Raw genomic sequence first — 9,562 nt, forward strand, 5'->3', positions numbered from 1 at the left:
ATAACATAGGCCTTTGGCCGAATTGTCGAGTTGAGGTTCAAAATACACCCCGCGGGTGGAATTGTGTGAATTAACAAGTTCTTCAAAGACTATTGAAGCAGATAAAATGAAAGATACAGCGGCAGCTTAGGAGGCAGCAGACGGATTCGGAGGGTCGGAGGAGGCGCTAGCGTCAGGCGTCAGGGCAGCCGGCTGGCTAGTCTCAGCTTGATCACCTCCGGCGGCAGTCGACTCGTTCGCACGCGGCTCGTTGCTGGAGGCGCGTCGGGCTGAGGCTGGCCGTCTGCTCCGTCTTCTGGTGCCTCCGCCTCGCCTCCATCCTTCGCTTCGTCCTCCTCCTTGACGCTGGAGCCAATCACCTCCGCCGAGTCTTTGCCGTAGTCTGGGTTCATCCCAAACCACTCCAGCGGTACCTCCTCGCCGTCTTCAGACCGCTCGGGGACGAAGATGCTGGTGTCAGTGTACTCGGCGATCACCACAGCACGTTTGACGAGGGCGTCTTCCGCAGCCGCCAGCTCCGGCTGGGCCTCCGACCGAAGCGTGGCCAACCGGTCTAGATCCAGCCCCGGGTACAATGCCTTGACGAACTCCAAGGCCCGGCGCGCTCCAGCCCGGGCCGAAGAGCCCTTCTAGGCCTCAAGACGACCAACCGTGACCTCCAGCCAGTTGGCCATCAGGCTGGGGGTGCACGGAGCCTGCACATCTGGCCAAAGGGCGGTAATCGCCTGGGCACCGACGTGCTGGAGCCGGCGCAGCATCCGGTGAGCCGGCCGGAGGCGAGCCTCGATGCTCAGGATGTGCTCATCAAGAGTTTGGGGGGGCATCAGCGGCGATCTCCGCGCCCTCCGCCCTCCGACCTTCACGGTCAGCCTCGATGGCTTGGATGGTGGCCTGCGACTGCCCAGGGAAGAAGTCTACACAGACACGAAGAAACGAAGAAGCAAGTCAAAAACCAGGAGTCGGCACGATCTAAGTCGGCAGCTCGAAGAAAGAAAATAAAGAGGCTCACCATCAACGATGTCTTCAATCTCGTGGAAGCCGGAGGACAGCAGCGCCTCCTTGTCAGACCAGGAGGAGCGCTCGCTCGCGAACTCGGCCAAGAGGGCGGCTTCTGTCTCCTCCGCCTCCCTCTGTGACTTCACAAGCAGCTCCTTCTGCTCTGCCAACTGAGTGGCCAGTAGATTGCGCTCTGTGGCGAGCTTGCTACACTCCTCCCCTTTGGCACGCAGGGCGGAGTTGGCTTCGCTCAGCTGCTGTTGAAGAGCAGCGTTGGCTCCTGAAGGAAAGGAAGAAAGACAACAGTCGTCAATAAAGTAGGTCGCCGGGGAGATCCGGCCCGGTTGCTCAGCAGCCGGCCCAAATCTCGGGGACTACAACCAGCGGGTGCGCTAGCGCACCCCCGCAGAAAAAAGGGGGACTTACTCCTGCTCTCCGCCAACTCGGCGGTCCGCTTGCCCAGCTCTTCAACATTACGGTTGAAGGCAGTGACGCGGAGGTTGTGGTAATCCCGCGACAAGCATTTCAGACAAAGTTTGTACCCAGAAGTTCATCAATTGGAGTTTCAGGCCGCCTGCTCAGCAGCCGGCCCGAAACTCGAGGACTACACCCAGTGGGTGCGCTGGCGCCCCCCCACAGAGAGGAGCAAGAAAACAAAGACCAAAGAAAAAAACATACCCGAACGGCTGCCCGCGACGCTAGGAACGCCTTGGTGCAACTCTGGAGAGCGTCGCCCTCAGCATGGAGCTTTGCCTGGACGTCCAGGAGCGCCTGGTTCAGAGGCCCTGTGCCGCCTCCTCGCACCCACCAAACAGGTGCGGCGCTCGTCGCTTCGGCGTCTGGGGCCGCCGAGCTGGCGGTGCCGGCTTCCAGGGGACGGGGTGCCGAAGTTGCCTTCTCCAGACGATGGCGCGCTGGCGAGCCGACTTGGAGGAGTAGCCTCGCCACGACCTCGTCTTCGGTTGGCGGCACCGGAGGGTCCGCTGGCTGCTCATCTTGCGCGCCTTCAGACGGCGGCGGAGGCGGCGGCGGAACGTGCGCGTCCGGAGTAGAGGGGTCGCTGCCTTCCCTCTCCTCGACGAGGTTCTCCCCGTCGCCTTCTCCAGTTGGCCCCGTGAACTCCGGAGGCGGCGGCACAGAGTTCAGTGGGGAGACAAGCAAGGCCGAGTGGCGGCGTGCGGCTTCCTCAGCCTGCTGCTTCACCGCGGCGGTGGTTTCGGCCTCCGCTAGTTTTTTCTTAGCGGAGGCCTCCACCCTGTCGGCCTCTGCCTTCTCCAGGCGGAGGGCCTCTTCTTCGTTGCGCCTCTCCTGCGCATTCCGCTCCGTCGCCTCCCGGAGGTCAGCAGCGGGGTCAATTCGCCGAGTGGTGGCGGACGTCTCCGCTGACCCCATGACGGAGGCGGCGGTGACCCGCTCAAGAGAGAGGGGAGCCCTGAAGAAAGAGGGGCAAGCATAGACTCAGACAAATCACGAAGAAAGAATAAACTTTATAGACAGAATACTTACGCAGAGACCAACGGCGGCTTCTTCACTTCCTTACGGAAGCGGATGGCCTTCGCGGCTGCCTCGTCCCGCTGGGTTGCCGCAGCCGAGCCCTTGGGCTTCTTCGGCCGACTGCCGAACAAGGTCGGCATGGCCCTGCGCTTCTTCCCGCCGCCTGGAGTGCCCGGCGCGGCGGAAGAGCCCGCGCCAGGCTGGCTGGCTCCTGGCCGATGGCGAGGGGCGACTTCTCCCTCGGCGCTATCTTCAGGCCAGTCGGCGAAGGTAGCCGAAGGCCTGAAGTCACCTGCTGTCCCTCCTCCTCCATCGGCGTCGTCTTCCAGAGCCACTACCCCCAGACCGGGGTCGTCGACGTCGCTCTCTGCCCGGTCGGTGACGAACTCACGGGCCGGCCCCGAGGTGCCGGCTGGTGGGTGAAGAAGGGGATTCTAACCAAAGCCGACTGGTCAAAACAAAACTCGGCAAGAAGAAGACAATCTAAAGAAAGAAAAGAAAGGCGACTCACCATGGGCGGGGGGTTGGCGCGGGAGTACGGCTCCTTGCCGAATCGCCAGTCCTCCAGGAGCCTGCTGTCCGAGAGGTAGTTTACCATGAAGGCCACCTCTTCGTGAGGCATGTCCTTGGTGCACATCTGACTCGGGTCGCGGTGCCCGCTCATCTGGCACATCATGTGAGGGCGGCCTTGGAGTGGGAGAACTCAGCGCGAGACAAAGGCGGCCAGCAGGTCCGGACCAGTCAGACCCTCTGACTGCGTCAGCACTCGGAGTCGCGTGATGGCGCCGGTGGTTCCCGCAGGCGTCAGCGACCTGGCCCGATACGACCAGTTGGGAAGTCTCCTAGCCGGCGGGCCGGCTTCGAAAGCCGGCAGATTGACCCAGTCGCCCCTCGTGGCAACGTTCCTGACGTAGAGGTAGGATCTCTGCCACATCTTCACCGACTTTATCAGCGAGATGGAGGGTAAGGGGTTGTCGGCTCCTGACCTTCGCACGGCGATGAAGGCGCCGCATTGAGCCGGCACGCCTGCGGCCTGGGTGCCGAGCTTGGAGAAGAAGAACTCCCCCCAGAGCTCGAAGGTGGGGAGGACTCCGAGGAATCCCTCGCACAAGGCCACGATGGCGGACAGCAGCACTACTGTGTTGGGGGTGAGGTGGTGCGGCTGGAGGCCGTAGAAGTCCAAGAAAGACTGGAAAAAGCTGCTCGCCGGCAGCCCCAGCCTGCGCAGGCAGTGTGAGCGGAAGATGACCCGCTCGCCCTCCTGCAGGGCGGGGGAAATCTCCCCCTCCGGCGCAAGACGCACCTGCACGCGATCCTCGCCGGGAAGCCGACGGGTCCAGCAGAGGAACTCGATGTGGTCTTCATGAACCTCGGAACCGTCCCAGGTGCCGGAGCGCACTAGGGAAGGCGCGGCAGTAGAGGAAGAACTCATCGCGAGTTGTCGCCGCGGCGTTCGCCGGAGCTTGGGCATGCGGCGGAGTGAAGAAGAGAAGAGGAAGGAGGAGTGCGAGGAGCGGCAAGGAGGAAGAGAGCGAGGAGTAGTGGGAAGGAGGTGCGCGCGTGCCCCCCTCTTTCCCCTACTTATAGCCCTGTGGGCTGCGAAGCCGAGGGGCGGACGTGGGGATTTACTGCGCCCACAACCCCACGACCCCCACGATCCACGTAGTTACTGCGAGCAGTAACTCCACGGGAATCCCAACCGTCCACCGGGGCCGCAGCGGATCCGCTCGGGCGCCGAGGCGCGGTAGTGGCGGGCCCCGCCTGTGGGCCTGTCCCGTCGCATGTGTGGGCTGGCAGGACGGCCTAGCCACGTGCCCTCGCGTGACAGGCCAAGAACAGGCGGCGGCCGGGAGGCTTAGCTAGCACGCCACTTAAAATCCCGCTGCGATGTTCGAAATACCGAGCAAGTCAAAATTGAGTGAAGTCCAAGTTGAGCAAGTCCGACTCCTTCTAGACAGCCCGACAGAAGTCGATCAAGACCATGTGTTGAGCACCCGGAAAGAGAAACTGCTGAGGCTTCTCGGTCGATAGTCCGTGGCGCCTCACCATCTTCGGGGACTACTGTCGGAGTAATGGGCCACGGATAGGCCAAACCGAGTCCCCTGACCCTTCAAGACATCGGGGCAGGCTGCGCCCCTTAAGACCCTAGGGCGAAGAGCCGTCTCCTGAGGAGTCGACGGTAGGGCGGCCGACTGCCCGCTCACAGCCGAGTTCCAGGGACGACTTCTAGAGAAGCCGGCTTTGGGGAGTCGGCTGGCGACTCCAGCAAACCCATGACCTCCTCAAAGGGGATGGGGCAGAGGCGTGGCTACAGTGAAGCCCACTCCCACCCCTTACCAAGGGCAGGCATGGCCATAGCACGCCGTACCCGGGAAGATCTCCGTGCGGCGTGGCACTGTTGCCCGGCCGGCCTGATATCAGCACCACAGTACCAAGTCCTGCGCCCATGACGACTTGTCTGTACGGCCTGGAGGCAGCGGGGCCCACCAGTCAGCGAGACCTCGGGAGACGACAGGAGAACCGCCAGTCGGACCCGTTGAGAGTCGGCACAGGGGAGTCGGCCGAGCCCTCCCCCAGGGCCCACGCGCCATTAATCAAGATGAGATGGGGAGTGGCCACAGTGATCGCCCGCCAGGCGGCGGGGCTGTTGCCACGACCCCATGACCAAGCCTGCGTCATCAGAAGCACGGCTACAGTAATCAGCGGCTGGCAAGACCCGCCCGCGGCGAACGCGGCCTGTCGGCTCCGTACCAGACTAGTCGGCGGGGCCCACCAGTCGGCGGGCCCCAGCAGTCGGCGGAGAAGTCGGAGGTCGGAGGCACTGACGGCTGGGCCCGCGCCCAGTTGAATTACCATTGTACCCCTGGGGGGTAGGCCTATATAAACCCCCAGGGCACCCATGCAAGGGGTTGGATTCCAGTAGTTCTAGACCATACCAGATAGAAGGAGAGAGCTAGCCTTGCCCTCTTCTACCACCAGAAACAGCTCAAGGAGCCACCATGTAAACACTTGGCCATAGTGATCATGCGGAGACCCCGCAAAGCAGCAGTAGGGGTATTATCTCCCCGGAGAGCCCCGAAGCTGGGTAAGATTCGCCGGCATGCATGTCTTCGCCTCATCCAGTTTCCAGGCACCGACGACGTTCTACTCGCCCCCACCATGATAAGCCATCCGTTGGCATATGTCGCACCAAACCCCCGACAGACGTTGTTCTTTTACTTTGGACTTCGGTCAGGGTTTGTGGCTGGCCTCAAGGTTGTGTTTTGTGCTCTGCTCTTCAATAAAGCATGGAGGGTTGCTTATTTCCGCTTCTTTGACAAGGTGCATGACAAAGCCTATGTGTTTATTGTTGTCACTTGGGGCAGGTTAGTCATGAAAAGATAGAGTGTCAGTCTATCATATGGGTAGTACAAATAAATGAAAATGAATAGCTTGTATTTAGAAACTTGTGCTAATGTATGCCTTTTTATTTTCGGTAAACTTGTAATAATGAATGTCGTTAGTGGTTTGTACTTGTGAGCTATGATGAACCCTGGTGATTTTGGAGCATAGAGGCAGCTAATACTAAAAAAAGGCATCAGACATGCCGGAAAAAATGCATAGTGAAGCTGCTTCTTACACACAACCAATACAAGTGACCTTGGACAAAGAGAGACTCATTTTAGAAACCCTAAAAGATTTTCTTCCCCGTTGCATTAGCTTAAACTTTGAAAATGCCATTCCAGTATTCGGGCCATTTAAAAAAACCAGGAGATATATGAATTACATATTTTTTCCTTTGAAAAAAATATTATTCTCCAAGATAAAGGCTACCACACGTAAATCGAGCCACTAAAAACATGTAATGCTTAGTGAAGGAGGACTGACGAGCACAAAACATGGCACGGTGCTATCTAGCATATTGAGAACCGAGCCCCATGCCGCTCCCACAAGCGGCCTAGGCGCAACCCTAGCTCCTCGCCGCCGCCGCCCCCACCTCGCCTCTTCCCTCCCTCGCCACAGCTAGGGGATGCCGACAGGCAAAGCCATGCGGAGGCGGCGGGACTCTTCCCTCCCCATGAGGCGTCCAGGCGGTGCGGGACGGTTGGCCTTGTGGAGGCGTGCAGCTCGGCGGGGAGCATCGGGCCGGCGGTGGCTTGGGGTAGCACCGAGGGGTGCGCCGGTACTCTGCTGCACCGGGCTAGGCGAGGTGGCCACGGCACGCGGATCAGGCGCGACTGTGGGTTAGAAGGGGTCGTTGTGTCGGGCGGCGGTGTAGCCATGCGGGGAGGTGCAGTGTGGGCGCACTGGGCGGGACGTGGGCGCTGTGGGTCTCTGGGCTGAGTGGTGCTGCAGTCGGGTGTTGTCGCAGATTGCTTGGGGGTGCTCGGAGGTGGCTCGTCACGAGGTGCTTGCTCCGGTCGCCGGCGGGTGCGTGGGCCAAGGGACAATGGTGGTCCATGGCCTCGGGTAGCGCTCCTCCATGCCTTGAAGACATGGTGCTTGGTACGGCGTGGTGGCTCATGCCATGTCCGGTGTTTCTGCTTCAGTCGAGCATCGATGAGTTTGCTGGCCTGCATGGCAGGAGGGCCGGCTGTGGCCGTTGCGAGGTGCGGGTGGTCGTGTTGGTTGCGATGTGCTTGTTCGGTGGTGGTGGCAGGGGTGGTGCAGTGGGCCCTTGTGCTGGAGGTTGACCGTCGGTGGGCTTCCCGTGTGGTTGGCTGTGGTGGTCCCAACGCATCTTCGTCGATGGGAAGCTTCGATGGTGGTGGCGGTTGGTGGGCTTGCCGACGTTCCTTAATATTTATGTCTAGACCATTTCGAGACTCCTCGTCATGTCTGTGATCACATCTGGGACTCCGAACAACATTCGGTCATCAAATCACATAAACTCATAATACAAATCGTCATCAAACGTTAAGCGTGCGGACCCTACGGGTTAGAGAACTATGTAGACATGACCGAGACACATCTCTGGTCAATAACCAATAGCGGAATCTGGATGCTCATATTGGCTCCTACATACTCTACGAAGATCTTTATCGGTCAAACCGCACAACAACATACGTTGTTCCTTTTGTCATCGGTATGTTACTTGCCCGAGATTCAATCGTCAGTATCATCATACCTAGTTCAATCTCATTACCGGCAAGTATCTTTACTCGTTCCGTAATGCATCATCCCGCAACTAACTCATTAGTTACATTTCTTGCAAGGCTTATAGTGATGATCATTACCGAGAGGGCCCAGAGATACCTCTCCGATACACAGAGTGACAAATCCTAATCTTGATATATGCCAACTCAACAAACACCATTGGAGACACCTATAGAGCATCTTTATAATCACCCAGTTACGTTGTGACGTTTGATATCACACAAGGTGTTCCTCTGGTATTCGGGAGTTGCGTAATCTCATAGTCAGAGGAACATGTATAAGTCATGATGAAAGCAATAGCAATAAAACTAAACGATCATTTGTGCTAAGCTAACGGATGGGTCTTGTCCATCACATCATTCTCTAATGATGTGATCCCGTTCATCAAATGACAACACATGTCTATGGTGAGGAAACTCAACCATCTTTGATTAACGAGCTAGTCAAGTAGAGGCATACTAGGGACACTCTGTTTGTCTATGTATTCACACATGTACTAAGTTTCCGGTTAATACAATTCTAGCATGAATAATAAACATTTATCATGATATAAGGAAATATAAATAACAAATTTATTATTGCCTCTAGGGCATATTTCCTTCAGTCTCCCACTTGCACTAGAGTCAATAATCTAGTTCACATTGTCATGTGATTTAACACCAATAGTTCATATCGCCATGTGACCAACACCCAAAGGGTTTACTAGAGTCAATAATCTAGTTCACATCACCATGTGATTAACACCCAAAGAGTACTAAGTTGTGATCATGTTTTTCTTGTGAGAGAAGCTTAGTCAATGGGTCTGCCGCATTCAGATCCGTATGTATTTCGCAAATTTTTATGTCTACAATGCTCTGCATTGAGCTACTCTAGCTAATTGCTCCCACTTTCAATATGTATCCAGATTGAGACTCAGAGTCAACCGGATCGCTGTAGAAGCTTGCATCGGCATAGCTCTTTACGACGAACTCTTTATCACCTCCATAACCGAGAAATATCTCCTTAGTCTTCTAAGGATAATTTTGACCGCTGTCAAGTGATCCACTCCTGCATCACTATTGTACCCTCTTGCCAAACTAACGATGAGGTACACAATAGGTCTGGTACACAGCATAGCATACTTTATAGAACCTATGACTAAGGCATAGGGAATGACTTTCATTCTTTTTATTTTCTGCCGTGGTCGGGTTTCGAGTCCTACTCAACTTCACACCTTGCAACACATGCAAGAACTCCGTCTTTGACTGTTCTATTTTGAACTACTTCAAAATCTTGTCAAGGTATGTTCTCATTGAAAAATCTTATCAAACGTCTTGATCTATCTCTATAGATCTTGATGCTCAATATGTAAGTAGCTTCACCGAGGTCTTTCTTTGAAAAACTTCTTTAAAACACTCCTTTATGCTTTCCAGAAAATTCTACATCATTTCTGATCAACAATATGCCATTCACATATACTTATCAGAAAAGGCTGTAGTGCTCCCACTCACTTTCTTGTAAATACAGGCTTCTCCAAAAGTCTGTATAAAACCATATGCTTTGATCACGCTATAAAAACGTATATTCCAACTCCGAGAGGCTTGCACCAGTCCATAAATAGATCGCTGGAGCTTGCACACTTTGTTATCACATTTAGGATTGACAAAACCTTCTGGTTGTATCATATAAAACTCTGCTTTAATAAATCCATTAAGGAATACAATTTTGATATCCATTTGTCAGATTTCATAAAATGTGGCAATTGCTAACATGATTCAGACAGACTTTAAGCATCGATACGAGTGAGAAAATCTCATCGTAGTCAACATCTTGAACTTGTCGAAAAGTTTTTGCGACAATTCGAGCTTTATAGATAGTAACACTACTATCAGCATACGTCTTCCTCTTGAAGATCCATTTATTCTCAATGGCTCGCCGATCATCGGGCAAGTCAACC

The 9,562-nt window shown here is 55.6% G+C and overlaps 1 pseudogene; it reads left to right on the forward strand.

The window, feature by feature from the left end:
• Positions 1–5,874, forward strand: part of LOC119318861 — a 22,175-nt pseudogene extending 16,301 nt beyond the window's left edge.
• Positions 5,875–9,562: the final 3,688 nt, after the last annotated feature.

The sequence above is a fragment of the Triticum dicoccoides genome, chromosome 6A, assembly GCF_002162155.2.
Source record: "Triticum dicoccoides isolate Atlit2015 ecotype Zavitan chromosome 6A, WEW_v2.0, whole genome shotgun sequence".
Classification (NCBI taxonomy): domain Eukaryota; kingdom Viridiplantae; phylum Streptophyta; class Magnoliopsida; order Poales; family Poaceae; genus Triticum; species Triticum dicoccoides.